Source organism: Convolutriloba macropyga, chromosome 13 (genome assembly GCF_964194025.1).
Source record: "Convolutriloba macropyga chromosome 13, txConMacr16.3, whole genome shotgun sequence".
Classification (NCBI taxonomy): domain Eukaryota; kingdom Metazoa; phylum Xenacoelomorpha; order Acoela; family Convolutidae; genus Convolutriloba; species Convolutriloba macropyga.
Window position 1 is genome coordinate 11457883 of NC_134480.1, and position 25189 is coordinate 11483071.

General features: G+C 36.7%; 1 protein-coding gene and 8 non-coding genes across 9 annotated transcripts in view; 8 read left to right on the forward strand and 1 right to left on the reverse strand.

The window, feature by feature from the left end:
• Positions 1 to 25189, reverse strand: part of LOC142351599 (ATP-binding cassette sub-family C member 4-like) — a 220811-nt gene that overhangs the window by 157435 nt on the left and 38187 nt on the right. The window lies entirely within an intron of this gene.
• Positions 18083 to 18154, forward strand: Trnap-ugg (transfer RNA proline (anticodon UGG)). Its single transcript has one exon. It is a non-coding gene; the product is annotated as a tRNA-Pro (tRNA).
• On the forward strand, positions 18544 to 18615 carry Trnap-ugg (transfer RNA proline (anticodon UGG)). The gene has a single exon. It is a non-coding gene; the product is annotated as a tRNA-Pro (tRNA).
• Positions 19444 to 19515, forward strand: Trnap-ugg (transfer RNA proline (anticodon UGG)). The gene has a single exon. It is a non-coding gene; the product is annotated as a tRNA-Pro (tRNA).
• Positions 19903 to 19974, forward strand: Trnap-ugg (transfer RNA proline (anticodon UGG)). The gene has a single exon. It is a non-coding gene; the product is annotated as a tRNA-Pro (tRNA).
• Trnap-ugg (transfer RNA proline (anticodon UGG)) lies at positions 20363 to 20438 on the forward strand. The gene has a single exon. It is a non-coding gene; the product is annotated as a tRNA-Pro (tRNA).
• Positions 23113 to 23185, forward strand: Trnap-ugg (transfer RNA proline (anticodon UGG)). Its single transcript has one exon. It is a non-coding gene; the product is annotated as a tRNA-Pro (tRNA).
• Positions 24034 to 24106, forward strand: Trnap-ugg (transfer RNA proline (anticodon UGG)). The gene has a single exon. It is a non-coding gene; the product is annotated as a tRNA-Pro (tRNA).
• On the forward strand, positions 25022 to 25093 carry Trnap-ugg (transfer RNA proline (anticodon UGG)). Its single transcript has one exon. It is a non-coding gene; the product is annotated as a tRNA-Pro (tRNA).

Below are 25189 nucleotides of genomic sequence, written 5' to 3' on the forward strand. Positions count from 1 at the left end.
AGTGAGAAAAGAAAAAGAGAAAAGAAAAAGAGAAAAAAAAAGTGAGAATGAAAGTGAGAAAAGAAAGTGAGAAAAGAAAGTGAGGAAAAAAAGTGAGAAAAGAAAGTGAGAAAAGAAAGTGAGAAAAGAAAGTGAGAAAAGAAAGTGAGAAAAGAAAGTGAGAAAAGAAAGTGAGAAAAGAAAGTGAGAAAAGAAAGTGAGAAAAGAAAGTGAGAAAAGAAAGTGAGAAAAGAAAGTGAGAAAATAAAGGGAGAAAAGAAAGTGAGAAAAGAAAGTGAGAAAAGAAAGTGAGAAAAGAAAGTGAGAAAAGGAAGTGAGAAAAGAAAGTGAGAAAAGAAAATGAGGAAAAAAAGAGAAAAGAAAGTGAGAAAAGAAAGTGAGGAAAAAAAGTGAGAAAAGAAAGTGAGAAAAGAAAGTGAGAAAAGAAAGTGAGAAAAGAAAGGGAGAAAAGAAAGCGAGAAAAGAAAAGGAGAAAAGAAAGTGAGAAAAGAAAGTGAGAAAAGAAAGTGAGAAAAAAACGAAAAAAGAGTGAAAGAAAAAGAGAAAAGAAAGAGAGAAAAGAAAGTGAGAAAAGAAAGTGAGAAAAGAAAGTGAGAAAAGAAAGTGAGGAAAAAAAGTGAGAAAAGAAAGTGAGAAAAGAAAGTGAGAAAAGAAAGTGAGAAAAGAAAGTAAGAAAAAAAGAGAAAAGAAGGTGAGAAAAAAAAGAAAAGAAAGTGAGAAAAGAAAGTGAGAAGAGAGTGAGAAAAAAAGTGAAAAAAGAAAGTGAGAAAAGAAAGTGAGAGAAAAGTTAGAAAAGATAGTGAGAGAAGAAAGTGAGAAAAGAAAGCGAGCAGAGAAAGTGAGAAGAGAAAGTGAGAAAAGAAAGTGAGAAAAGAAAGTGAGAAAAGAAAATGAGAAACGAAAGTGAGGAAAGAAGGTGAGAAAAGAAAGTGAGAAAAAATGAGGAACAAATGAGAAAAGAAAGTGAGAAAAGAAAGTGAGAAAAGAAAGTGAGAAAAAGAATGTGAGAAAAAAATGACTAAAGAAAGTGAGAAAAAAAAAACGAAAAAAGAGTGAAAGAAAAAGAGAAAAGAAAGTGAGAAAAGAAAGTGAGAAAAGAAAAAGAGAGAAAAGAAAGTGAGAAAAGAAAGTGAGAAAAGAAAGTGAGAAAAAAAGTGAGAAAAAGAAAGTGAGAAAAACAAAGTGAGAAGAAAGTGAGAAAAAGAAAGGGAGAAAAGAAAGTGAGAAAAACAAAGTGAGAAAAAGAAAGGGAGAAAAGAAAGTGAGAAAAGTGAGAAAAGAAAGTAAGAAAAAAAGAGAAAAGAAGGTGAGAAAAAAAAGAAAAGAAAGTGAGAAAAGAAAGTGAGAAGAGAGTGAGAAAAAAAGTGAAAAAAGAAAGTGAGAAAAGAAAGTGAGAGAAAAAGTTAGAAAAGATAGTGAGAGAAGAAAGTGAGAAAAGAAAGCGAGCAGAGAAAGTGAGAAGAGAAAGTGAGAAAAGAAAGTGAGAAAAGAAAGTGAGAAAAGAAAATGAGAAACGAAAGTGAGGAAAGAAGGTGAGAAAAGAAAGTGAGAAAAAATGAGGAACAAATGAGAAAAGAAAGTGAGAAAAGAAAGTGAGAAAAGAAAGTGAGAAAAAGAAAGTGAGAAAAAAATGACTAAAGAAAGTGAGAAAAAAACGAAAAAAGAGTGAAAGAAAAAGAGAAAAGAAAGTGAGAAAAGAAAGTGAGAAAAGAAAAAGAGAGAAAAGAAAGTGAGAAAAGAAAGTGAGAAAAGAAAGTGAGGAAAAAAAGTGAGAAAAGAAAGTGAGAAAAGAAAGTGAGAAAAGAAAGTGAGAAAAGAAAGTGAGAAAAGAAAGGGAGAAAAGAAAGCGAGAAAAGAAAAGGAGAAAAGAAAGTGAGAAAAGAAAGTGAGAAAAGAAAGTGAGAAAAAAACGAGACAAGAAAAAGAGAAAAGAAAGTGAGAAAAGAAAAGAGAAAAGAAAAAGAGAAAAGAAAAAGAGAAAAGAAAGTGAGAATGAAAGTGAGAAAAGAAAGTGAGAAAAAAAAGACAAAAAGAAAAAGAGAAAAAAAAAGTGAGAATGAAAGTGAGAAAAGAAAGTGAGAAAAGAAAGTGAGGAAAAAAAGTGAGAAAAGAAAGTGAGAAAAGAAAGTGAGAAAAGAAAGTGAGAAAAGAAAGTGAGAAAAGAAAGTGAGAAAAGAAAGTGAGAAAAGAAAGTGAGAAAAGAAAGTGAGAAAAGAAAGTGAGAAAAGAAAGTGAGAAAAGAAAGTGAGAAAAGAAAGTGAGAAAAAAACGAGACAAGAAAAAGAGAAAAGAAAGTGAGAAAAGAAAAGAGAAAAGAAAAAGAGAAAAGAAAAAGAGAAAAGAAAGTGAGAATGAAAGTGAGAAAAGAAAGTGAGAAAAAAAAGACAAAAAGAAAAAGAGAAAAAAAAAGTGAGAATGAAAGTGAGAAAAGAAAGTGAGAAAAGAAAGTGAGGAAAAAAAGTGAGAAAAGAAAGTGAGAAAAGAAAGTGAGAAAAGAAAGTGAGAAAAGAAAGTGAGAAAAGAAAGTGAGAAAAGAAAGTGAGAAAAGAAAGTGAGAAAAGAAAGTGAGAAAAGAAAGTGAGAAAAGAAAGTGAGAAAAGAAAGTGAGAAAAGAAAGTGAGAAAAGAAAGTGAGAAAAGAAAGTGAGAAAAGAAAGTGAGAAAATAAAGGGAGAAAAGAAAGTGAGAAAAGAAAGTGAGAAAAGAAAGTGAGAAAAGAAAGTGAGAAAAGGAAGTGAGAAAAGAAAGTGAGAAAAGAAAATGAGGAAAAAAAGAGAAAAGAAAGTGAGAAAAGAAAGTGAGGAAAAAAAGTGAGAAAAGAAAGTGAGAAAAGAAAGTGAGAAAAGAAAGTGAGAAAAGAAAGGGAGAAAAGAAAGCGAGAAAAGAAAAGGAGAAAAGAAAGTGAGAAAAGAAAGTGAGAAAAGAAAGTGAGAAAAAAAAAACGAAAAAATAGTGAAAGAAAAAGAGAAAAGAAAGAGAGAAAAGAAAGTGAGAAAAGAAAGTGAGAAAAGAAAGTGAGAAAAGAAAGTGAGGAAAAAAAGTGAGAAAAGAAAGTGAGAAAAGAAAGTGAGAAAAGAAAGTGAGAAAAGAAAGTGAGAAAAGAAAGTGAGAAAAGAAAGTGAGAAAAGAAAGTGAGAAAAGAAAGTGAGAAAAGAAAGTGAGAAAAGAAGGTGAGAAAAGAAAGTGAGAAAAGAAAGTGAGAAAAGAAAGTGAGAAAAGAAAGTGAGAAAATAAAGGGAGAAAAGAAAGTGAAAAAAGAAAGTGAGAAAAGAAAGTGAGAAAAGAAAGTGAGAAAAGGAAGTGAGAAAAGGAAGTGACAAAAGAAAGCGAGAAAAGAAAGTGAGAAAAGAAAGTGAGGAAAAAAGGGAAAAGAAAGTGAGAAAAGAAAGTGAGAAAAGAAAATGAGAAATGAAATTGAGGAAAGAGAAAGAAGGTGAGAAAGGAAAGTGAGAAAAAATGAGAAAAGAAAGTGAGAAAAGAAAGTGAGAAAAAAGTGCGAAAAGAAAAATAGAGAAAAGAAAGTGAGAAAAGAAAGTGAGAAAAGAAAGTGAGCAAAAAAAGTGAGAAAAGAAAATGAGAAAAGAAAGCGAGAAAAGAAAAGGAGAAAAGAAAGTGAGAAAAGAAAGTGAGAAAAGAAAGTGAGAAAAAAAACGAAAAAAGAGTGAAAGAAAAAGAGAAAAGAAAGAGAGAAAAGAAAGTGAGAAAAGAAAGTGAGAAAAGAAAGTGAGAAAAGAAAGTGAGGAAAAAAAGTGAGAAAAGAAAGTGAGAAAAGAAAGTGAGAAAAGAAAGTGAGAAAAGAAAGTGAGAAAAGAAAGTGAGAAAAGAAAGTGAGAAAAGAAAGTGAGAAGAGAAAGTGAGAAAAGAAGGTGAGAAAAGAAAGTGAGAAAAGAAAGTGAGAAAAGAAAGTGAGAAAAGAAAGTGAGAAAATAAAGGGAGAAAAGAAAGTGAAAAAAGAAAGTGAGAAAAGAAAGTGAGAAAAGAAAGTGAGAAAAGGAAGTGAGAAAAGGAAGTGACAAAAGAAAGCGAGAAAAGAAAGTGAGAAAAGAAAGTGAGGAAAAAAGGGAAAAGAAAGTGAGAAAAGAAAGTGAGAAAAGAAAATGAGAAATGAAATTGAGGAAAGAGAAAGAAGGTGAGAAAGGAAAGTGAGAAAAAATGAGAAAAGAAAGTGAGAAAAGAAAGTGAGAAAAAAGTGCGAAAAGAAAAATAGAGAAAAGAAAGTGAGAAAAGAAAGTGAGAAAAGAAAGTGAGCAAAAAAAGTGAGAAAAGAAAATGAGAAAAGAAAGTGAGAAAAGAAAGTGAGAAAAGAAAGTGAGAAAAGAAAGTGAGAAAAGAAAGTGAGAAAAGAAAGTGAGAAAAGAAAAGGAGAAAAGAAATTGAGAAAAGAAAGTGAGAAAAAAACGAAAAAGAGTGAAAGAAAAAGAGAAAAGAAAATGAGAAAAGAAAGTGAGAAAAGAAAAAGAGAGAAAAGAAAGAGAGAAAAGAAAATGAAAAAAGAAAGTGAGAAAAGAAAAAGAGAGAAAAGAAAGTGACAAAAGAAAGCGAGAAAAGAAAGTGAGAAAAGAAAGTGAGGAAAAAAGGGAAAAGAAAGTGAGAAAAGAAAGTGAGAAAAGAAAATGAGAAATGAAATTGAGGAAAGAGAAAGAAGGTGAGAAAGGAAAGTGAGAAAAAATGAGAAAAGAAAGTGAGAAAAGAAAGTGAGAAAAAAGTGCGAAAAGGAAAATAGAGAAAAGAAAGTGAGAAAAGAAAGTGAGAAAAGAAAGTGAGCAAAAAAAGTGGGAAAAGAAAATGAGAAAAGAAAGTGAGAAAAGAAAGTGAGAAAAGAAAGTGAGAAAAGAAAGTGAGAAAAGAAAGTGAGAAAAGAAAAGGAGAAAAGAAATTGAGAAAAGAAAGTGAGAAAAAAACGAAAAAGAGTGAAAGAAAAAGAGAAAAGAAAATGAGAAAAGAAAGTGAGAAAAGAAAAAGAGAGAAAAGAAAGTGAGAAAAGAAAGTGAGAAAAGAAAGTGAGCAAAAAAAGTGAGAAAAGAAAGTGAGAAAAGAAAGTGAGAAAAGAAAGTGAGAAAAGAAAATGAGAAAAGAAAGTGAGAAAAGAAAGTGAGAAAAGAAAAGGAGAAAAGAAAGTGAGAAAAGAAAGTGAGACAAGAAAGTGAGGAAAAAAAGAGAGAAAAAAGAAAAATTGAGAAAAGAAAGTGAGAAAAGAAAGTGAGAAAAGAAAGTGATAAAAGAAAGTGAGAAAAGAAAGTGAGGAAAAAAAGTGAGAAAAGAAAGTGAGAAAAGAAAGCGAGAAAAGAAAGTGAGAAAAAAAAGTGAGAAAAGAAAGTGAGAAAAGAAAGTGAGAAAAGAAAGTGAGAAAAGAAAGTGAGAAAAGAAAGTGAGAAAAGAAAGTGAGAAAAGAAGGTGAGAAAAGAAAGTGAGAAAAGAAAGTGAGAAAAGAAAGTGAGAAAAGAAAGTGAGAAAATAAAGGGAGAAAAGAAAGTGAAAAAAGAAAGTGAGAAAAGAAAGTGAGAAAAGAAAGTGAGAAAAGGAAGTGAGAAAAGGAAGTGACAAAAGAAAGCGAGAAAAGAAAGTGAGAAAAGAAAGTGAGGAAAAAAGGGAAAAGAAAGTGAGAAAAGAAAGTGAGAAAAGAAAATGAGAAATGAAATTGAGAAAAGAAAGTGAGGAAAAAAAGTGAGAAAAGAAAGTGAGAAAAGAAAGTGAGAAAAGAAAGTGAGAAAAGAAAGTGAGGAAAAAAAGTGAGAAAAGAAAGTGAGAAAAGAAAGTGAGAAAAGAAAGTGAGAAAAGAAAGTGAGAAAAGAAAGTGAGAAAAGAAAGTGAGAAAAGAAAGTGAGAAAAGAAAGTGAGAAAAGAAGGTGAGAAAAGAAAGTGAGAAAAGAAAGTGAGAAAAGAAAGTGAGAAAATAAAGGGAGAAAAGAAAGTGAAAAAAGAAAGTGAGAAAAGAAAGTGAGAAAAGAAAGTGAGAAAAGGAAGTGAGAAAAGGAAGTGACAAAAGAAAGCGAGAAAAGAAAGTGAGAAAAGAACGTGAGGAAAAAAGGGAAAAGAAAGTGAGAAAAGAAAGTGAGAAAAGAAAATGAGAAATGAAATTGAGGAAAGAGAAAGAAGGTGAGAAAGGAAAGTGAGAAAAAATGAGAAAAGAAAGTGAGAAAAGAAAGTGAGAAAAAAGTGCGAAAAGAAAAATAGAGAAAAGAAAGTGAGAAAAGAAAGTGAGAAAAGAAAGTGAGCAAAAAAAGTGAGAAAAGAAAATGAGAAAAGAAAGCGAGAAAAGAAAAGGAGAAAAGAAAGTGAGAAAAGAAAGTGAGAAAAGAAAGTGAGAAAAAAAACGAAAAAAGAGTGAAAGAAAAAGAGAAAAGAAAGAGAGAAAAGAAAGTGAGAAAAGAAAGTGAGAAAAGAAAGTGAGAAAAGAAAGTGAGGAAAAAAAGTGAGAAAAGAAAGTGAGAAAAGAAAGTGAGAAAAGAAAGTGAGAAAAGAAAGTGAGAAAAGAAAGTGAGAAAAGAAAGTGAGAAAAGAAAGTGAGAAAAGAAAGCGAGAAAAGAAAGTGAGAAAAGAAGGTGAGAAAAGAAAGTGAGAAAAGAAAGTGAGAAAAGAAAGTGAGAAAAGAAAGTGAGAAAATAAAGGGAGAAAAGAAAGTGAAAAAAGAAAGTGAGAAAAGAAAGTGAGAAAAGAAAGTGAGAAAAGGAAGTGAGAAAAGGAAGTGACAAAAGAAAGCGAGAAAAGAAAGTGAGAAAAGAAAGTGAGGAAAAAAGGGAAAAGAAAGTGAGAAAAGAAAGTGAGAAAAGAAAATGAGAAATGAAATTGAGGAAAGAGAAAGAAGGTGAGAAAGGAAAGTGAGAAAAAATGAGAAAAGAAAGTGAGAAAAGAAAGTGAGAAAAAAGTGCGAAAAGAAAAATAGAGAAAAGAAAGTGAGAAAAGAAAGTGAGAAAAGAAAGTGAGCAAAAAAAGTGAGAAAAGAAAATGAGAAAAGAAAGTGAGAAAAGAAAGTGAGAAAAGAAAGTGAGAAAAGAAAGTGAGAAAAGAAAGTGAGAAAAGAAAAGGAGAAAAGAAATTGAGAAAAGAAAGTGAGAAAAAAACGAAAAAGAGTGAAAGAAAAAGAGAAAAGAAAATGAGAAAAGAAAGTGAGAAAAGAAAAAGAGAGAAAAGAAAGTGAGAAAAGAAAGTGAGAAAAGAAAGTGAGCAAAAAAAGTGAGAAAAGAAAGTGAGAAAAGAAAAGGAGAAAAGAAATTGAGAAAAGAAAGTGAGAAAAAAACGAAAAAGAGTGAAAGAAAAAGAGAAAAGAAAATGAGAAAAGAAAGTGAGAAAAGAAAAAGAGAGAAAAGAAAGTGACAAAAGAAAGCGAGAAAAGAAAGTGAGAAAAGAAAGTGAGGAAAAAAGGGAAAAGAAAGTGAGAAAAGAAAGTGAGAAAAGAAAATGAGAAATGAAATTGAGGAAAGAGAAAGAAGGTGAGAAAGGAAAGTGAGAAAAAATGAGAAAAGAAAATGAGAAAAGAAAGTGAGAAAAAAGTGCGAAAAGAAAAATAGAGAAAAGAAAGTGAGAAAAGAAAGTGAGAAAAGAAAGTGAGCAAAAAAAGTGAGAAAAGAAAATGAGAAAAGAAAGTGAGAAAAGAAAGTGAGAAAAGAAAGTGAGAAAAGAAAGTGAGAAAAGAAAGTGAGAAAAGAAAAGGAGAAAAGAAATTGAGAAAAGAAAGTGAGAAAAAAACGAAAAAGAGTGAAAGAAAAAGAGAAAAGAAAATGAGAAAAGAAAGTGAGAAAAGAAAAAGAGAGAAAAGAAAGTGAGAAAAGAAAGTGAGAAAAGAAAGTGAGCAAAAAAAGTGAGAAAAGAAAGTGAGAAAAGAAAGTGAGAAAAGAAAGTGAGAAAAGAAAATGAGAAAAGAAAGTGAGAAAAGAAAGTGAGAAAAGAAAAGGAGAAAAGAAAGTGAGAAAAGAAAGTGAGACAAGAAAGTGAGGAAAAAAAGAGAGAAAAAAGAAAAATTGAGAAAAGAAAGTGAGAAAAGAAAGTGAGAAAAGAAAGTGATAAAAGAAAGTGAGAAAAGAAAGTGAGAAAAGAAAGTGAGAAAAGGAAGTGAGAAAAGAAAGTGAGAAAAGAAAGTGAGAAAAGAAAGTGAGGAAAAAAAGAGAAAAGAAAGTGAGAAAAGAAAAAAGAGAAAAGAAAGTGAGAAAAGAAAGTGAGAATAGAAAGTGAGAAAAGAAAGTGAGAAAAGAAAGTGAGAAAAAGAAAGTGAGAAAAAGAAAGTGAGAAAAACAAAGTGAGAAGAAAGTGAAAAAAAGAAAGGGAGAAAAGAAAGTGAGAAAAGGAAGTGAGAAAAGAAAGTGAGAAAAAAAGAGACAAGAAAGTGAGAAAAAAAAGTAAGAAAAGAACGTGAGAAAAGAAAGTGAGAAAAGAAAGTGAGAAAAACAAAGTGAGAAGAAAGTGAGAAAAAGAAAGGGAGAAAAGAAAGTGAGAAAAACAAAGTGAGAAAAAGAAAGGGAGAAAAGAAAGTGAGAAAAGTGAGAAAAGAAAGTAAGAAAAAAAGAGAAAAGAAGGTGGGAAAAAAAAGAAAAGAAAGTGAGAAAAGAAAGTGAGAAGAGAGTGAGAAAAAAAAGTGAAAAAAGAAAGTGAGAAAAGAAAGTGAGAGAAAAAGTTAGAAAAGATAGTGAGAGAAGAAAGTGAGAAAAGAAAGCGAGCAGAGAAAGTGAGAAGAGAAAGTGAGAAAAGAAAGTGAGAAAAGAAAGTGAGAAGAGAAAATGAGAAATGAAAGTGAGAAAAGAAAGTGAGGAAAGTGAGCAAAGGTCTTTTTGATAGTTGCTCTCAATCTATCTATTTCGGGGCACTTTCTTATGGCACTCCACAACTTTTTGAGTTTCTTTCTGCCAGACTCTTGGCTTTTCGTTTTATAGACAGAATAATTCAATGCCGTCTGCAACCGCTCAACAGCAACCATAATTTGCGGCTCAAATTTTGTGATCTCAGCTTTAAAGCTTTGCTGCAGTCCTTTTATTGGTAGAGCAGTCATTTCTGAAAGTTATCTTTAACGAAGAAAAGCGAAGAACGTTTTAGCCAAGAAAAGCGAAGAAAAGTTTTAGCGAAGAAAAGTCAGAAGGATAACTGAATTTCAGGATAAGAGTCTGAGACAACGAAAAAAATCCGAGCAAAAACCTCACAAACCTTTAGACCAGTTAAGACCTGCCCGCCCTAATTAATTTTAATCACCAACGGATGCTTACCAAATCGTTGGCCATCTGGGATATGCAAAAAGGAATGATAATATGTAAAAAGAACAATCAGTATTGCACTAAAGCAACTCAATGTAACGGTTAACCTCAGTTAAATGTCAAAATCTCAAGGTCTCACACGCGTGCACGTAAATACACTTACACACACACACACACACACACGCAAACAGGTTCACACAAAAACGCACAAGGATAAAAATCAGTGGTTGTACTCCAAGTTAAATTTTATCAGTTGAAGGTCACAAACAAACACACACACACACACACACACAAACAGAGTCACAGAGACGTAAGCGGTCAAGTAAAAAGAACGTTCGAAAACAAATTGAACGTCCCAAAACCGAAAAGAGCACACACACATACACGCACACACATACGCATGCATGCTCACGGACACACGCATGCACACACATAAAACCAAGCCACAGAACACGCTGCATGTTTAAGGACCGTTAAAACATGTGAAGATTGGCGCTTAAACATGGTGGTATAGGATGCATGCATTACGCTAGGCTGCATGTTTAGGAGACGCTAAAACATGTGAAGATAGGCGCTTAAACATGGTGGTATAGCATTCGAGTTAGAATTAATATATAGATGGTTGTCAATTGTTGACTACCATCTTTGTTGGACAGTGGTCTAGTGGTACGATTCTCGCTTTGGGTGCGAGAGGTCCCGGGTTCAATCCCCGGCTGTCCCCACGGCCAGAAGAGCCAGTTAAGTTGTCGCAACAATTCCATATTCGTAGGAAAAATGCATTTTTAGCGAAATTATTTGGAAAACACTGCAAAACAGATTATAAAAACCTATAGTTTAGAGCAATATGATTATCAATTATTGACAACCATCTTTATGGGACAGTGAGTGGTCTAGTGGCAGCGTTCTCCCTTTGAGTGCGAGAGGTCGCGGGTGCAGTTCCGTCTGCCCCCAACTCGGGATAATTGAATTAATCGGTCTCAACAATTCCATATTCTCAGGAATATTGCAATTTCTGAGAAAATATTTGAAAACCAGTCTGCAAAACAGATTACAAAAATTTATGAATTCGAACACTATCGTTATCAATTGTTGATAACCATCGTTGTGGGACAGTGGTCTAGTGGTATGCTTCTCTCTTTGATTGCGAGAGGTCCCGGGTTCAATCCCCGACTACACCTACCTCCAAATTATTCAGTTAAGTTGTCGCAACAATTCCATTTTCTCATGAATACTGTATTTTTAGCGAAACCATTTGAATAATACTCTGCAAAACAGATTATATAAAACCTATATATTAGAGCACTATGATTATCAATTATTGACGACCATCTTTATGGGACAGTGAGTGGTCTCGTGGCAGGCTTCCTTTGAGTGAGAGGGGTCGCGGGTGCAATTCCGGGCTGTCCCCAACTCGGGATAACTGAATTAATCGATTTCAACAATTCCATATTCTCAGGAAAAACTGCATTTTTTGAGAAAATTGAAAAAACCTGTCTGCAAACAGATTACAAAAACTTATAAATCAGAACACTATTGTTATCAACTGTTGACAACCATCTTTTTGGGACAGTGGTCTAGTGGTATGATTCCCGCTTTGCGTGCAAGAGGACCCGGGCTCAATCCCCGGCTGTCCCACCTCCAGATTATTCAGTTAAGTTGTCGCAACAATTCCATTTTCTCATGAATACTGTATTTTTAGCGAAACCATTTGAATAACACTCTGCAAAACAGATTATATAAAACCTATATATTAGAGCACTATGATTATCAATTATTGACGACAATCTTTATGGGACAAGGAGTGGTCTAGCGGCAGGCTTCCTTTGAGCGAGAGGGGTCGCGGGTGCAAATCCGGGCTGTCCCCAACTCGGGATAACTGAATTACTCGGTTTCAAAAATTCCATATTTTCAGGAAAAACTGCATTTTCTGAGAAAATAATTGAAAACCAGTCCGCAAAACAGATTACAAAAATTTATGAATTCGAACATTATCGTTATAAATTGTTGATAACCATCGTTGTGGAACAGTTGTCTAGTGGTATGATTCTCTCTTTGATTGCGAGAGGTCCCGGGTTCAATCACCGCCTTCCCCTACCTCCAAATTATTCAGTTAAGTTGTCGCAACAATTCCATTTTCTCATGAATACTGCATTTTTAGCGAAACCATTTGAATAACACTCTGCAAAACAGATTATATAAAACCTATATATTAGAGCACTATGATTATCAATTATTGACGACCATCTTTATGGGACAATGAGTGGTCTCGTGCCAGGCTTCCTTTGAGTGAGAGGGATCGCGGGTGCAATTCCGGGCTGCCCCAACTCGGGATAACTGAATTAATCGGTTTCAACAATTCCATATTCTCAGGAAAAACTGCATTTTTTGAGAAAATAATTGAAAAAACCAGTCTGCAAACAGATTACAAAAACTTATAAATCAGAACGCTATTGTTATCAACTGTTGACAACCATCTTTTTGGGACAGTGGTCTAGTGGTATGATTCCCGCTTTGTGTGCAAGAGGACCCGGGCTCAATCCCCGGCTGTCCCACCTCCAGATTATTCAGTTAAGTTGTCGCAACAATTCCATTTTCTCATGAATACTGTATTTTTAGCGAAACCATTTGAATAACACTCTGCAAAACAGATTATATAAAACCTATATATTAGAGCACTATGATTATCAATTATTGACGACCATCTTTATGGGACAGTGAGTGGTCTATTGGCAGGCTTCTTTTGAGCGAGAGGGGTCGCGGGTGCAAATCCGGGCTGTCCCCAACTCGGGATAACTGAATTACTCGGTTTCAAAAATTCCATATTCTCAGGAAAAACTGCATTTTCTGAGAAAATAATTGAAAACCAGTCCGCAAAACAGATTACAAAAATTTATGAATTCGAACACTATCGTTATAAATTGTTGATAACCATCGTTGTGGGACAGTTGTCTAGTGGTTTGATTCTCTCTTTGATTGCGAGAGGTCCCGGGTTCAATCCCCGCCTTCCCCTACCTCCAAATTATTCAGTTAAGTTGTCGCAACAATTCCATTTTCTCATGAATACTGCATTTTTAGCGAAACCATTTGAATAACACTCTGCAAAACAGATTATATAAAACCTATATATTAGAGCACTATGATTATCAATTATTGACGACCATCTTTATGGGACAATGAGTGGTCTCGTGCCAGGCTTCCTTTGAGTGAGAGGGATCGCGGGTGCAATTCCGGGCTGTCCCCAACTCGGGATAACTGAATTAATCGGTTTCAACAATTCCATATTCTCAGGAAAAACTGCATTTTTTGAGAAAATAATTGAAAAAACCAGTCTGCAAACAGATTACAAAAACTTATAAATCAGAACACTATTGTTATCAACTGTTGACAACCATCTTTTTGGGACAGTGGTCTAGTGGTATGATTCCCGCTTTGTGTGCAAGAGGACCCGGGCTCAATCCCCGGCTGTCCCACCTCCAGATTATTCAGTTAAGTTGTCGCAACAATTCCATTTTCTCATGAATACTGCATTTTTAACAAAACCATTTGAATAACACTCTGCAAAACAGATTATATAAAACCTATATATTAGAGCACTATGATTATCAATTATTGACGACCATCTTTATGAGACAGTGAGTGGTCTCGTGGCAGGCTTCCTTTGAGTGAGAGGGGTCGCGGGTGCAATTCCGGGCTGTCCCCAACTCGGGATAACTGAATTAATCGATTTCAACAATTCCATATTCTCAGGAAAAACTGCATTTTTTGAGAAAATAATTGAAAAAACCAGTCTGCAAACAGATTACAAAAACTTATAAATCAGAACACTATTGTTATCAACTGTTGACAACCATCTTTTTGGGACAGTGGTCTAGTGGTAAGATTCCCGCTTTGTGTGCAAGAGGACCCGGGCTCAATCCCCGGCTGTCCCACCTCCAGATTATTCAGTTAATTGGTCGCAACAATTCCATTTTCGCAGGAAAACTGCATTTTTAGCGAAATTATTTGAAAAAAAACTCTGCAAAAAAGATTATATAAAACCTATATATTAGAGCAATATGATTATCAATTATTGTCAACCATCTTTATGGGACAGTGAGTGGTCTAGTGGCAGCGTTCTCCCTTTGAGTGCGAGGGGTCGCGGGTGAAATTCCGGGCTGTCCCCAACTCGGGATAACCGAATTAATCGGTTTCAACAATTCCATACTCTCAGGAAAAACTGCATTTTCTGAGAAAATAATTGAAAACCAGTCTGCAAAACAGATTACAAAAATTTATGAATTCGAACACTATCGTTATAAATTGTTGATAACCATCGTTGTGGGACAGTTGTCTAGTGGTATGATTCTCTCTTTGATTGCGAGAGGTCCCGGGTTCAATCCCCGCCTTCCCCTACCTCCAAATTTTTCAGTTAAGTTGTCGCAACAATTCCACTTTCTCATGAATACTGCATTTTTAGCGAAACCATTTGAATAACACTCTGCAAAACAGATTATATAAAACCTATATATTAGAGCACAATGATTATCAATTATTGACGACCATCTTTATGGGACAGTGAGTGGTCTCGTGGCAGGCTTCCTTTGAGTGAGAGGGGTCGCGGGTTCAATTCGGGGCTGTCCCCAACTCGGGATAATTGAATTAATCGGTTTCAACAATTCCATATTCTCAGGAAAAACTGCATTTTTTGAGAAAATAATTGAAAAAACCAGTCTGCAAACAGATTACAAAAACTTATAAATCAGAACACTATTGTTATCAACTGTTGACAACCATCTTTTTGGGACAGTGGTCTAGTGGTAAGATTCCCGCTTTGTGTGCAAGAGGACCCGGGCTCAACCCGCGGCTGTCCCTACCACCAGATTAGCCATTTATTTGTCGCAACAAGTCCATATTCGCAGGAACACTGCATTTTTAGCGAAATTTTTTGAAAAACACTGCAAAACAGTTCATATAAAACCTATATATTAGAGCACTATGATTATCAGTTTTTGACGACCATCTTTATGGGACAGTGAGTGATCTAGTGGCAGGCTTCATTGAGTGAGAGAGGTCGCGGGTGCAATTCCGGGCTGTCCCCAACTCGGGATAACCGAAATATTCGGTTTCAACAATTCCATATTCTCAGGAAAAACTGCATTTTCTGAGACAATAATTGAAAACCAGTCTCCAAAACAGATTGCAAAATTTATGAATTCGAACACTATCGTTATCAATTGTTGATACCCATCTTTCTTGGACAGTGGTCTAGTGATATGATTCTCGCTTTGGGTGCGAAAGGTCCCGGGTTCAATCCCCGGCTCTCCCCACCGCCAGAATAGCCAGTTAATTTGTCGCAACAAGACCATATTCGCAGGAATACTGCATTTTTAGCGAAACCAATTGAATAACACTTTGCAAAACAGATTATATAAAACCTATATATTAGAGCACTATGATTATCAATTATTGACGACCATCTTTATGGGACAGTGAATGGTCTAGTGGCAGGCTTCCTTTGAGTGAGAGGGGTCGTGGGTGCAATTCCGGGCTCTCCCCAACTCGGGATAACTGAATTAATCGGTTTCAACAGTTCCATATTCTCAGGAAAAACTGCATTTTTTAAGAAAATAACTGAAAACCAGTCTGCAAACAGATTACAAAAACTTATAAATCAGAACACTATCGTTATCAATTGTTGATAACCATTGTTGTGACAGTGGGCTAGTGGTATCATTCTCGCCTTGGGTGCGAGAGGTCCGTGTTTCAATACCCGGCTCGCCCCAAATCGGGATAATTGAATTATTTTGCCTCAAAATTCCATATTCTCAGGACTATTGCATTTTTTGAGAAAATGTTTGAAAAACAGTGTGCAAAACAGATTGCAAAAACCTATAAATTAGAACACAATCGTTATCAGTTGCTGACAACCATCTTTATTGGACAGTGGTCTAGTGGTATGATTCTCGCTTTGGGTGCAAGAGGTCCCTGTTTCAATACCCGGCTCGTCCCAAATCGGGATAATTAAATTATTTTGCCTCAAAATTCCATATTCTCAGGAAAAACTGCATTTTCTGAGAAAATAATTGAAAACCAGTCTGCAAAACAGATTACAAAAACTTATAAATTAGAACACAATCGTTATCAATTGCTGACAACCATCTTTATTGGACAGTGGTCTAGTGGTATGATTCTCTCTTTGGGTGCGAGAGGTCCCGGGTTGAATCCCCGCCTGTCCCCACCGCAAGATTAGCCAGTTAAGTTGGCGCAACAAATCCATATTCGCAGGAATACTGCATTTTTAGCAAAATTATTTGAAAAAACTCTGCAAAACAGTTTATATAAAACCTATATATTAGAGCACTATGATTATCAGTTTTTGACGACCATCTTTATGGGACAGTGAGTGATCTAGTGGCAGGCTTCCTTTGAGTGAGAGGGGTCGCGGGTGCAATTCCGGGATGTCCCCAACTCGGGATAACTGAATTAATCGGTTTCAACAATTCCATATTCTCAGGAAAAACTGCATTTTTTGAGAAAATAATTGAAAAATCCAGTCTGCAAACAGATTACAAAAACTTATAAATCAGAACACTATTGTTATCAACTGTTGACAACCATCTTTTTGGGACAGTGGTCTAGTGGTATGATTCCCGCTTTGTGTGCAAGAGGACCCGGGCTCAATCCCCGGCTGTCCCACCTCCAGATTATTCAGTTAATTGGTCGCAACAATTCCATTTTCGCAGGAATACTGCATTTTTAGCGAAATTATTTGAAAAAAAACTCTGCAAAAAAGATTATATAAAACCTATATATTAGAGCACTATGATTATCAATTATTGACAACAATCTTTATGGGACAATGAGTGGTCTAGTGGCAGGCTTCCTTTGAGCGAGAGGTGTCGCGGGTGCAATTCCGGGCTGTCCCCAACTCGTGATAACTGAATTACTCGGTTTCAACAATTCCATGTTCTCAGAAAAAACAGCATTTTCTGAGAAAATAATTGAAAACCAGTCTGCAAAACAGATTACAAAAATTTATGAATTCGAACACTATCGTTATCAATTGTTGATAACCATCTTTGTGGGGCAGTGGTCTAGTGATATGATTCTCGCTTTGGGTGCGAAAGGTCCCGGATTCAATCCCCGGCTGTCCCCACCGCCAGAATAGCCAGTTAATTTGTAGCAACAATTCCATATTCGTAGGAAAACTGCATTTTTAGCGAAATTATTTGAAAAACACTCTGCAAAACAGATTATAAAAACCTATAGTTTAGAGCAATATGATTATCAATTATTGTCAACCATCTTTATGGGACAGTGAGTGGTCTAGTGGCAGCGTTCTCCCTTTGAGTGCGAGGGGTCGCGGGTGAAATTCCGGGCTGTCCCCAACTCGGGATAACCGAATTAATCGGTTTCAACAATTCCATACTCTCAGGAAAAACTGCATTTTCTGAGAAAATAAATGAAAACCAGTCTGCAAAACAGATTACAAAAATTTATGAATTCAAACACTATTGTTATCAATTGTTGATAAACATTGTTGTGGGGCAGTGGTCTAGTGATATGATTCTCGCTTTGGGTGCGAAAGGTCCCGGATTCAATCCCCGGCTGTCCCCACCGCCAGAATAGCCAGTTAATTTGTAGCAACAATTCCATATTCGTAGGAAAACTGCATTTTTAGCGAAATTATTTGAAAAACACTCTGCAAAACAGATTATAAAAACCTATAGTTTAGAGCAATATGATTATCAATTATTGTCAACCATCTTTATGGGACAGTGAGTGGTCTAGTGGCAGCGTTCTCCCTTTGAGTGCGAGGGGTCGCGGGTGAAATTCCGGGCTGTCCCCAACTCGGGATAACCGAATTAATCGGTTTCAACAATTCCATACTCTCAGGAAAAACTGCATTTTCTGAGAAAATAATTGAAAACCAGTCTGCAAAACAGATTACAAAAATTTATGAATTCAAACACTATCGTTATCAATTGTTGATAAACATTGTTGTGGGACAGTGGTCTAGTGGTATGATTCTCGCTTTGGGTGCGAGAGGTACCAGGCTCAATCCCCGGCTGTCCCCACCCCAAGAATAGCCAGTTAATTTGTCGCAACAATGCCATATTCGTAGGAATACTGCATTTTTAGCGAAATTATTTGAAAAACACTGCAAAACAGATTATAAAAACCTATAGTTTAGAGCAATATGATTATCAATTATTGTCAACCATCTTTATGGGACAGTGAGTGGTCTAGTGGCAGCGTTCTCCCTTTGAGTGCGAGGGGTCGAGGGTGAAATTCCGGGCTGTCCCCAACTCGTGATAACTGAATTACTCGGTTTCAACAATTCCATGTTCTCAGAAAAAACAGCATTTTCTGAGAAAATAATTGAAAACCAGTCTGCAAAACAGATTACAAAAATTTATGAATTCGAACACTATCGTTATCAATTGTTGATAACCATCTTTGTTGGGCAGTGGTCTAGTGATATGATTCTCGCTTTGGGTGCGAAAGGTCCCGGATTCAATCCCCGGCTGTCCCCACCGCCAGAATAGCCAGTTAATTTGTAGCAACAATTCCATATTCGTAGGAAAACTGCATTTTTAGCGAAATTATTTGAAAAACACTCTGCAAAACAGATTATAAAAACCTATAGTTTAGAGCAATATGATTATCAATTATTGTCAACCATCTTTATGGGACAGTGAGTGGTCTAGTGGCAGCGTTCTCCCTTTGAGTGCGAGGGGTCGCGGGTGAAATTCCGGGCTGTCCCCAACTCGGGATAACCGAATTAATCGGTTTCAACAATTCCATACTCTCAGGAAAAACTGCATTTTCTGAGAAAATAATTGAAAACCAGTCTGCAAAACAGATTACAAAAATTTATGAATTCAAACACTATCGTTATCAATTGTTGATAAACATTGTTGTGGGACAGTGGTCTAGTGGTATGATTCTCGCTTTGGGTGCGAGAGGTCCCGGGCTCAATCCCCGGCTGTCCCCACCCCAAGAATAGCCAGTTAATTTGTCGCAACAATGCCATATTCGTAGGAATACTGCATTTTTAGCGAAATTATTTGAAAAACACTCTGCAAAACAGATTATAAAAACCTATAGTTTAGAGCAATATGATTATCAATTATTGTCAACCATCTTTATGGGACAGTGAGTGGTCTAGTGGCAGCGTTCTCCCTTTGAGTGCGAGGGGTCGCGGGTGAAATTCCGGGCTGTCCCCAACTCGGGATAACCAAATTAATCGGTTTCAACAATTCCATATTCTCAGGAAAAACTGCATTTTCTGAGAAAATAATTGAAAACCAGTCTGCAAAACAGATTACAAAAATTTATGAATTCGAACACTATCGTTATCAATTGTTGATTACCATTGTTGTGGGACAGTGGTCTAGTGGTATGATTCTCGCTTTGGGTGCGAGAGGCCCCGGGTTCAATCCCCGGCTGTCCCACCTCCAGATTAGCCAGTAAATTTGTCGCAACAAGTCCATATTCGCAGGAATACTGCTTTTTAGCGAAATTATTTGAAAAACACTCTGCAAAACAGATTAAATAAAACCTCTATATTAGAGCACTATGATTATCAATTTTTGACAGTGAGTGGTCTAGTGGCAGGCTTCCTTTGAGAGAGAGGGGTCGCGGGAGCAATTCCGGGCTGTCCCCAACTGGGGACAATTCAATTATTCGGTTTCAACAATTCCATATTCTCAGGAAAAACTGCATTTTCTGAGAAAATAATTGAAAACCAGTCTGCAAAACAGATTACAAAAATTTATGAATTCGAACACTATCGTTGTCAATTGTGGATAACCATCTTTGTAGGACAGTGGTCTAGTGGTATGATTCTCGCTTTGGGTGCGAGAGGTCCCAGGCTCAATCCCCGGCTGTCCCCACCCCAAGAATAGCCAGTTAATTTGTCGCAACAATGCCATATTCGTAGGAATACTGCATTTTTAGCGAAATTATTTGAAAAAAACTCAGCAAAACAGATTATAAAAAACCTATAGTTTAGAGCAATAAGATTATCAATTATTGACAACCATCTTTATGGTACAGTGAGTGGTCTAGTGGCAGCGTTCTCCCTTTGAGTGCGAGGGGTCGCGGGTGCAATTCCAGGCTGTCCCCAACTCGGGATATCCGAATTAATCGGTTTCAACAATTCCATATTCTCAGGAAAAACTGCATTTTCTGAGAAAAGAATTGAAAACCAGTCTGCAAAACAGATTACAAAAATTTGAATTCGAACACTATCGTTATCAATTGTTGATAACCATCGTTGTGGGACAGTAGTCTAGTGGTATGATTCTCGCCTTGGGTGCGAGAGGGCCCGGGTTCAATCCCCGGCTGTCCCCACCGCAAGAATAGCCAGTTAATTTGTCGCAACAATTCCATATTCGTAGGAATACTGCATTTTTAGCGAAATTATTTGAAAAAAACTCAGCAAAACAGATTATAAAAACCTATAGTTTAGAGCAATAAGATTATCAATTATTGACAACCATCTTTATGGTACAGTGAGTGGTCTAGTGGCAGCGTTCTCCCTTTGAGTGCGAGGGGTCGCGGGTGCAATTCCAGGCTGTCCCCAACTCGGGATATCCGAATTAATCGGTTTCAACAATTCCATATTCTCAGGAAAAACTGCATTTTCTGAGAAAAGAATTGAAAACCAGTCTGCAAAACAGATTACAAAAATTTGAATTCGAACACTATCGTTATCAATTGTTGATAACCATCGTTGTGGGACAGTAGTCTAGTGGTATGATTCTCGCCTTGGGTGCGAGAGGGCCCGGGTTCAATCCCCGGCTGTCCCCACCGCAAGAATAGCCAGTTAATTTGTCGCAACAATTCCATATTCGTAGGAATACTGCATTTTTAGCGAAATTATTTGAAAAAAACTCAGCAAAACAGATTATAAAAAACCTATAGTTTAGAGCAATAAGATTATCAATTATTGACAACCATCTTTATGGTACAGTGAGTGGTCTAGTGGCAGCGTTCTCCCTTTGAGTGCGAGGGGTCGCGGGTGCAATTCCAGGCTGTCCCCAACTCGGGATATCCGAATTAATCGGTTTCAACAATTCCATATTCTCAGGAAAAAATGCATTTTCTGAGAAAAGAATTGAAAACCAGTCTGCAAAACAGATTACAAAAATTTGAATTCGAACACTATCGTTATCAATTGTTGATAACCATCGTTGTGGTACAGTGGTCTAGTGGTATGATTCTCGCCTTGGGTGGGAGAGGGCCCGGGTTCAATCCCCGGCTGTCCCCACCGCAAGAATAGCCAGTTAATTTGTCGCAACAATTCCATATTCGTAGGAATACTGCATTTTTAGCGAAATTATTTGAAAAAAACTCAGCAAAACAGATTATAAAAAACCTATAGTTTAGAGCAATAAGATTATCAATTATTGACAACCATCTTTATGGTACAGTGAGTGGTCTAGTGGCAGCGTTCTCCCTTTGAGTAAGAGAGGTCGCGGGTGCAGTTCCGGGCTGCCCCCCACTCGGGATAGCTGAATTAACCGGTCTCAACAATTCCATATTCTCAGGAATATTGCATTTTCTGAGAAAATAATTGAAAACCAGTCTGCAAAACAGATTACAAAATTTTATAAATTAGAACACAATCGTTATCAATTGCTGACAACCATCTTTATTGGACAGTGGTCTAGTCGTATGATTCTCGCTTTGGGTGCGAGAGGACCTGGGTTCAATCCCCGGCTGTCCCCACCGCCAAATTTGCCAGTTAATTTGGCGCAACAAATCCATATTCATAGAAATACTGCATTTTTAGCGATTTGAAAAAACTTTGCAAAACAGATTATATAAAACGTATATATTAGAGCACTGTGATTATCAGTTTTTGACGACCATCTTTATGCGACAGTGAAGTGTCTAGTGGCAGCGTTCTCCCTTTGAGTGCGAGGGGTCGCGGGGGCAATTCCGGGCTGTCCCCAACTCGGGATAACTGAATTAATAGGTTTCAACAATTCCATATTCTCAGGAATATTGCATTTTATGAGAAAATAATTAAAAACCAGTCTGCAAAACAGATTACAAAATTTATCAATTAGAACAATATGGTTATCAAGTGTTGACAACCATCTTTATGAGACAGTGGTCTAGTGGTATGATTCTCGCTTTGGGTGCGAGATGTCCCGGGTTCAATCCCCGGCTTTCCCCACCGCCAGATTATTCAGTTAATTTGTCGCAACAATTTCATATTCGTAGGAAAACTGCATTTTTAGCAAAATTATTTGAAAAACACTCTGCAAAACAGATTATAAAAAACCTATAGTTTAGAGCAATATGATTATCAATTATTGTCAACCATCTTTATGGGACAGTGAGTGGTCTAGTGGCAGCGTTCTCCCTTTGAGTGCGAGGGGTCGCGGGGACAATTCCGGGCTGTCCCCAACTCGGGATAACTGAAATAACAGGTTTCAACAATTCCATATTCTCAGGAATATTGCATTTTCTGAGAAAATAATTGCAAACCAGTCTGCAAAACAGATTACAAAAACTTAGAAATTAGAACACAATCGTTATCAATTGTTGACAACCATCTTTGTGGGACAGTGGTCTAGTGGTATGATTCTCTCTTTGGTTCCCAGAGGACCTGGGTTCAATCCCCGGCTGTCCCCACCGCCAAATTTGCCAGTTAATTTGGCGCAACAAATCCATATTCATAGAAATACTGCATTTTTAGCGATTTGAAAAAACTTTGCAAAACAGATTATATAAAACGTATATATTAGAGCACTGTGATTATCCGTTTTTGACGACCATCTTTATGCGACAGTGAAGTGTCTAGTGGCAGCGTTCTCCCTTTGAGTGCGAGGGGTCGCGGGGGCAATTCCGGGCTGTCCCCAACTCGGGATAACTGAATTAATAGGTTTCAACAATTCCATATTCTCAGGAATATTGCATTTTATGAGAAAATAATTAAAAACCAGTCTGCAAAACAGATTACAAAATTTATCAATTAGAACAATATGGTTATCAAGTGTTGACAACCATCTTTATGAGACAGTGGTCTAGTGGTATGATTCTCGCTTTGGGTGCGAGATGTCCCGGGTTCAATTCCCGGCTTTCCCCACCGCCAGATTATTCAGTTAATTTGTCGCAACAATTTCATATTCGTAGGAAAACTGCATTTTTAGCAAAATTATTTGAAAAACACTCTGCAAAACAGATTATAAAAAACCTATAGTTTAGAGCAATATGATTATCAATTATTGTCAACCATCTTTATGGGACAGTGAGTGGTCTAGTGGCAGCGTTCTCCCTTTGAGTGCGAGGGGTCGCGGGGACAATTCCGGGCTGTCCCCAACTCGGGATAACTGAAATAACAGGTTTCAACAATTCCATATTCTCAGGAATATTGCATTTTCTGAGAAAATAATTGCAAACCAGTCTGCAAAACAGATTACAAAAACTTAGAAATTAGAACACAATCGTTATCAATTGTTGACAACCATCTTTGTGGGACAGTGGTCTAATGGTATGATTCTCTCTTTGGTTCCGAGAGGTTCCGGGTTCAATCCCCGTCTGTCCGCACCTCCAAATTTGTCAGTTAAATTGTCGCAACAATTCCATTTTCTCAGGAATGCTGCAATTTTAGCGAAACCATTTGAATAACACTCTGCAAAACAGATTATATAAAACCTATATATTAGAGCTCTATGATTATCAATTATTGACGACCATCTTTATGGGACAGTGAGTGGTCTAGTGGCAGGCTTCCATTGAGTGAGAGGGGTCACGGGTGCAATTCCGGGCTGTCCCCAACTCGGGATAACTGAATTAATCGGTTTAAACAATTCCATGTTCTCAGAAAAAACAGCATTTTCTGAGAAAATAATTGAAAACCAGTCTGCAAAACAGATTACAAAAATTTATGAATTCGAACACTATCGTTATCAATTGTTGATAACCATCTTTGTGGGGCAGTGGTCTAGTGGTATGATTCTCGCTTTGGGTGCGAGATGTCGCGGGTTCAATCCCCGGCTTTCCCCACCGCCAGATTATTCAGTTAATTTGTCGCAACAATTTCATATTCGTAGGAAAACTGCATTTTTTGGCAAAATTATTTGAAAAACACTCTGCAAAACAGATTATAAAAAACCTATAGTTTAGAGCAATATGATTATCAATTATTGTCAACCATCTTTATGGGACAGTGAGTGGTCTAGTGGCAGCGTTCTCCCTTTGAGTGCGAGGGGTCACGGGGACAATTCCGGGCTGTCCCCAACTCGGGATAACTGAAATAACAGGTTTCAACAATTCCATATTCTCAGGAATATTGCATTTTCTGAGAAAATAATTGCAAACCAGTCTGCAAAACAGATTACAAAAATTTATGAAGTCGAACAATATCGTTGTCAATTGTTGATAGACTTCTTTGTGGGACAGTGGTCTAGTGGTATGATTCTCTCTTTGGTTCCGAGAGGTCCCGGGTTCAATCCCCGTCTGTCCGCACCTCCAAATTTGTCAGTTAAATTGTCGCAACAATTCCATTTTCTCAGGAATGCTGCAATTTTAGCGAAACCATTTGAATAACACTCTGCAAAACAGATTATATAAAACCTATGTATTAGAGCACTATGATTATCAATTATTGACGACCATCTTTATGGGACAGTGAGTGGTCTAGTGGCAGGCTTCCATTGAGTGAGAGGGGTCACGGGTGCAATTCCGGGCTGTCCCCAACTCGGGATAACTGAATTAATCGGTTTCAACAATTCCATGTTCTCAGAAAAAACAGCATTTTCTGAGAAAAAAATTGAAAACCAGTCTGCAAAACAGATTACAAAAATTTATGAATTCGAACACTATCGTTATCAATTGTTGATAACCATCTTTGTGGGGCAGTGGTCTAGTGGTATGATTCTCGCTTTGGGTGCGAGAGGTCCCGGGTTCAACCCCCGGCTGACCGCACCGCCAGAATAGCCAGTAATTTTGTCGCAACAATTCCATATTCGTAGGAATACTGCATTTTTAGCGAAATTATTTGAAAAACACTCAGCAAAACAGATTATAAAATTATATTAGCCAGTTAATTTGTCGCAACAAGTCCTTATTCACAGGAATACTGAGTTTTTAGCGAAAATATTTGAAAAACACTCTGCAAAACAGATTATATAAAACCTATATATTAGAGCACTATGATTATCAATTTTTGACAGTGAGTGGTCTAGTGGCAGGCTTCCTTTGAGAGAGAGGGTTCGCGGGAGCAATTCCGGGCTGTCTCCAAGTGGGGATAATTGAATTGATCGGTTTAAACAACTGCATATTCTCAGGAAAAACTAGATTTTCTGAGATAATAATTGAAAACCAGTCTGCAAAACAGATTACCAGAATTTATGAATTCAACACTATCGTTGTCAATTGTTGATAACCATCTTTGTGGGACAGCGGTCTAGTGGTATGCTTCTCGCTTTGGGTGCGAGAGGTCCCGGGTTCAATCCCCGGCTGTCCTCAACGCCAGATTAACCTGTTAATTTGTCGCAACCAGTCCATATTCGCAGGAATACTGCATTTTTAGCAAAATTATTTGAAAAACACTCTGCAAAACAGATTATAAAAACCTATATTTCAGAGCACTATGATTATCAATTTTTGACAGTGAGTGGTCTAGTGGCAGGCTTCCTTTGAGAGAGAGAGAGGGGTCGCGGGAGCAATTCCGGGCTGTCCCCAACTGGGGATAATTGAATTAATTGGTTTCAACAATTCCATATTCTCAGGAAAAACTGCATTTTCTGAGAAAATAATTGAAGACCAGTCTGCAAAACAGATTACAAAAATTTATGAAGTCGAACACTATCGTTGTCAATTGTTGATAACCTTCTTTGTGGGACAGTGATCTAGTGGAATGATTCTCGCTTTGGGTGCGAGAGGTCCCGGGTTCAATCGCCGGCTGTCCCCAAAGCCAGATTAGCCAGTTAATTTGTCGCAACAATTCCATTTTCTCAGGAATGCTGCAATTTTAGCGAAACCATTTGAATAACACTCTGCAAAACA